The sequence below is a fragment of the Amblyomma mixtum genome, chromosome 2 (genome assembly GCF_055824585.1).
Source record: "Amblyomma mixtum isolate Tamu chromosome 2, ASM5582458v1, whole genome shotgun sequence".
NCBI lineage: Eukaryota > Metazoa > Arthropoda > Arachnida > Ixodida > Ixodidae > Amblyomma > Amblyomma mixtum.
The window spans coordinates 188919226-188924571 of NC_143013.1; the positions used below are offsets into that span (position 1 = coordinate 188919226).

Below are 5346 nucleotides of genomic sequence, written 5' to 3' on the forward strand. Positions count from 1 at the left end.
AGGGCGTGGGCAAACAGTAATCGTCTTCAGGTATCGACTGGTTCCACCTCCTGAGGGCCGCTGCTCGACGAATACCACTCATGGCCACGTTCACATCCAACAAGCTTGTAATAAACATTAGACAGGTGTTTATCATGACGCAGCTGCAGCAGCTCATCAGTGCTATTGGCCAGTCCTGAATTTTTTAGCTTGATAAACGCAATCATCCACCGAAACGCGTGTCGACTGTTCCTCGCCAGATTCTTGCAGTCCCACTAGGGTGAGCAGCTTTTCCGCCGGCTTCAAGTCTCCTCTTTCGTGCAGGGCCACTGGCATTGTAACGCACATTCTGCACGGTCGTTTTACTATGCATCGATGCCGCATGGGACAGCAAGCGGTTGTACACTCCACTGCGGCGTACGGGCCGCACACATACACACACCGTAACGATAATACAGCGCGCAGGACGCACGCAGTCAACACGGAAGAACAGAAACCGTTCTAAAGCACCTGTTCACTCAACACCACACATACTCCGCGCATGGTTCCGACTGCGGGCTTGGCTAGCGCTTCGACTCGTCACGGCCAAGCTGCATGCACTGCGCTCTTGTGGTAACAACGCTCATGAAACGAAAAGAAAATTTTAATATGTAAAACCATTCAAGTTGTCAGCTAAAAAAGCTACGGTAAAATTAAATACGTCTGATATGTCTTCAAGGTGGTGCGCTTTTGCGCTGTCAGCGACGTAAGCATGGATGCGAATACGCGAATGATGCTATGAATTTCCCGTGCAGCTCTGCTAGCCACCACCGTACCTCTGCAAATGGCGTCGTGCTCGGCTTTTTGCGCGGCTAACTTGCCAGCATGAATTTTACTTCCTCCGTGCACACATGCTTGGTGAGGTGAACGGTGGTCGGTGCGAACAGTTTGAAGTTTAATCGACTGAAAATTGCTCAAGGAAAGTCAGCGGCATCGCATTTTTATTGTTTCTGTGCATCGCGAGTGACTGGCGGCAGCCACACGGCATCGTCTCCGGTTTGGTGAACTTGTGAGAAGGTGAGCAATTAATTTTGTTCTCAGATTTTGAAAGCGGTTTTTTGTTTCTATTGTAACCCTGTGTCTCGTCGCATGTTATGTTCACGGTAACATCGGCACAACGTGCATGCGCTTTCTGTCTCTATTTGAAGTAACATTGGTCGATCAGCGTAAACTTTTGGATTCAATTAAGCACAGGCTGTCCATATTGGTAGTGCGTGTCGAATGTGCTTTGAGATCATTCTGCGCTCGAGATGGTCTTCTGATAATTTATTCATTACCAGGTATGGTCTAGAGATTTGGAACCGTTCATTCCACTGAAACAGTGCTGAAAAGCTGTTTTGTGTTCATGCATCTGCTGTCCTTAAACTTTTCAGTAATCATTCGCGTGGTTCCTTTGGATCTGGACAACCGGCTACTGTTGCTAGGGACGCCTCGCAGCAGAGCCCTTGGGGACGCCCAGTGGGTCAGCTGTTTGTCCAGGTGCCAAGTTACCAAAGGTACCATTCCAGACTTTTTTTTTCTGTCCATCAACCTCATATTCCTTGCAAAAATTACAGTATGTAATTAGGCACTAAAAAATTGGTAACTTATACACATTTCAGGACAGTTGAGAGAAATGAAATTAAAATTGGTTTTTGAGGAAAGGAAATGGGGCAGTAACTGTCTCACTTCTCTCGGTGGATTCCTGAACCTAAGGGAAGGAATAAACGAGGGAGTCTAGAGAGAAATGCACATGCAGCATCAGTATTCTCTCTGTAGACTTTTCAAAACCTGGATTCATTCCTTCTAGGACAGTGCCAAGCAGTAGGTGAACTGCACACAATTCTGTTTTCCTCTGGTGCAAAGTAAAGAGTGAAAATTTTATAAGACAAGTCTCTACCCTGTTTCATTCTCACTGCATTTGCTCAAAGCATAGTATGAAATGCTGTATTTCTTATACCCTGGTTTGCTTTACTTTGCGCAGTAGGTATTGACAATGAACATCAAGGCAACTCCACTCTCATTGCTTGTTGCTGCTTTTAGGTTTCCTCCATGATTTTCTCTTTGCTCAGTCCTGGCCTTAACATATTTTCTTCTGCTGCTTAGCTTCGAACTATTGGCTAGGCTACATGGTTCTGCTACTTCTATGTTCACTGTGAGGTTTGAGAGCTTGTTGCTGTGTTCTTTTTTTATAAGCATCTTTGTCTTCTCGAGGCTGATTGGCAGTCGGGAACAGGGACCACATGCATTGTTTATGTTAAGATGACGACATGATAGCCTAACACATCGTATCGTTGCCATTCGAGCCCCCTGTGAACTTGCTTTGTTGCACTGGGAGCAAAAAAGTTTAGTGGAAGTCGCAATGAGGCGCACTTTTGTTTAGACTAGTGGCAAAGGTTTACTGTTGCGTCGCAGTAAAGTGCTCCCACCTGTTGCGCACGAGTATTTAGATGGCTGTTAAATACTACTATCAAGGATTTACCCATTGTGATGTCGCAGGTCTGTTGTGTAGGATTTCAGATCATTGTCTTGCACTGTCCCTGAAGCCTGTTGTGTGTCAGTCACGCCACTATGCTGTTGTATTTCTGTCCAGTGTAAAAAATATTTCTGTGATTATGCTAAACGCACAGGTTCATGGGGACATAAATATTTTGTGTCGCTTCAACCGGGTAATGCTTCAGAATGAACACATGCAAAAACCCATACTGTTAAAAGCCTTGGCTTGTGTAACCAAAGTGTGAGGAGAATACTATTATGGCAGGGATTCTTGCATTGCAACCTTTTAAATTCCTTTTTTGTAAAAAGAATGACGTGAGGTTTCATGAGTTACAGCTCACTTTCATTGCTTGCTCAGAGAAAGCATTGTAAGTAAGCAGTAGTCGCTTTTTTCTATTGTTCAAGTAGCAGCATCAGCATGCCTCATCATTTTAGTCTTGAATGATTGAAGGTGCTTTCAGAGCATTGCCTTCTTTTTTTCTTGTTGTTTATTCAGCATGCAATATTGTGTCTATAGATTGCTCTTTAGCATTATTTTGCGTTCTCCCAAGCAAATTTTAGGCGACCAAATTCAGAAGCACCCTGTATTGGCCTTACATGCTCGCTATTAATGCAGAAGTAATTATATGCCGCACTAAACACCAAATCTACATCCTTCAAAGTGGGTCTAGAAGCTTGTCTCCAGACTCTTGCCTTCAAAAAGTTCTTGCACGTTTCACATATCTGCTTGGTGTTGGAAGTGACAGCCTCGACTGATAATGATATGCATTAGACACACATTATGCATTTACAGTTAGGACGGAACGAAATGCGAACATACATGTGCAGTACTTTTCTAATTTGCAGCGAGGTATACATTTAGAAAGGGTTCATATATGTGTATTAGGTAGATCTCTTAACCTGAAACAAGAATCAGGCTAGCTGCATACTCAAGCTGAAATCACACAGGTGAAATATTATGCCTTGTTCATAGGCGTTGTTTGCATTTCATTCCAGCCTGATTGTGCACTACTGCCATAGCAGGTACCCTATCTAAATGAGACACTCTCTTGTGGCAAATCATGCGCATATGTTTTAGACACGTGTGTGAAGAAATGTGCAGCTACAAACATTGCATACTTGGTTATTCATAATGCTTTTTTTTCTCATGTGCATAGAACAATGTTCAGCTACATTGCTTGCTTTGTTGTTACTACTTCTATTTTTCCGCTAAGATTAAACTACATATTAATCTCAAAGACCCGATGTTCAACGGAATGATCCTTCTGTGTACCACTAGGAAGGCAAAAGCATCACGCCTATGGCTCATTCACCGCTCTTCATCCCTGTTTTGGTTTCAGTCGGTCAGTTATGCTATTAATGAATGTAATCACTTTATAGCACAAGTATATATGAAAATATATTTTGGGCTAAATGAGGTTAACAAGTTATCCACTCTGCACAATGGTATGGTTGGTCTTGTACATCTTTACTTGGGTGTTAATGTTTCTTTTGTGGTTGCTGTCTAAATAACTTTGCCTGCCTATTGTATCATAAGTCCTTTTATGCCTGTCTTCCTTCCTACTGGCTCTCTCCCTTTTCAGTCATTCCTTTTTCCTTTAAACTGGCGATTGGTCACAAGCCTGCTGTGGGAATGGCAGCTGGCAGTAGGCCCCTTTTTTTTTCATTGAACCTGCACTGCTAATATTAACACTAATAGTACTGTATCAGTATTTATGTGATACTGCATTTTTTGTTATGCATAATAGTTGGCTAAGCCAATGGTAGCAGTGTTGAATATCACAATATATCATGCATATATCTTGCATGCTATATCAGTATCAGTTTATTCACTTTGGATGAAGGTTATACAAACAGGGTGATAAAAGCATCTGGGCCCTTAGCAAGCTGCTAGTTCGGGCCCATGCAATAAGTGCACAAAATAGCGTACCCAGGCGTCAGCATAAGAAAAAAAAGTGTACATTCCATATGAATAGAAGATGTTACACAAAACTATATCAGTATATTCACTATTACACTACCCTCAATTTCTTTCAGCTTGGCCGTTTGGCTGTAGATATTTTGTGCTACTTTCCTATTTAGTCCACTCAAACTAAAACTTTGCGTTCTGTGTTGCAGGTAGAATCTACAATGAATGCCGCACTGTGTCTTGTAAGCAGGAGGCGGTGTTAATGGAGCCATGAACTTTTCTTGTGGATGACTGGCGTTGGCCTTATTATGCACTGAACCTCAAGTGTGAAGAGGAAAATGTCGTGTTGGATTTCTGCAGAGGTGAGACATCATGGTGAATCTACCAGTGTGAAAGACGAGACAAGAGACAAGACAGTCGCTGAGTCGCGGCCAAAGTTTATAGAAGTGAATAGGGAATACATGAAGAACCCAAGCAACACCACAAACCACACAATTACAGATAAGCATACATGACAACATGAGTCAATGCCCCTGAACATTCCCCTGATCGAGATAGTGCAATTCATTGCGTGTTAGTGCGATAGACAACACACTTGCACATTAGTCACCGAGTCGTAAGGTGTGTCTAGCCTCAATAATCTACCATTTCATTTTCTCTGAATTTACTGCCAAAATGTGTGCTGCCAAAAGGAAAGGGTAGCAGCCTACACATCCCTTGCAATATACAGAAAAGTTAGAACCCCTACCCTCTTGTGCTCTTGTAATCTTACATTGATACACCTTCCAGTTTGACCTATATAGACCCGACCACAAGATATAGTGTCTGATACCATGTTCATTTTACAAGGTATATATGCATTTCACTCCACATGTGTACTTTTCTCTAGCCACATTCACAGAGCTATTCTTAACAATTTTACATATTTTAAACAACTTATTAGG

The 5346-nt window shown here is 42.4% G+C and overlaps 1 long non-coding RNA gene across 1 annotated transcript; it reads left to right on the forward strand.

Annotated features, from left to right (window-relative positions):
• The first annotated feature begins 985 nt into the window (after positions 1-985).
• LOC149361851 (uncharacterized) lies at positions 986-4940 on the forward strand. The gene is made up of 3 exons (XR_016288449.1): positions 986-1035; positions 1392-1514; positions 4612-4940. It is a non-coding gene; the product is annotated as an uncharacterized LOC149361851 (long non-coding RNA).
• The last annotated feature ends 406 nt before the right edge of the window (positions 4941-5346 follow it).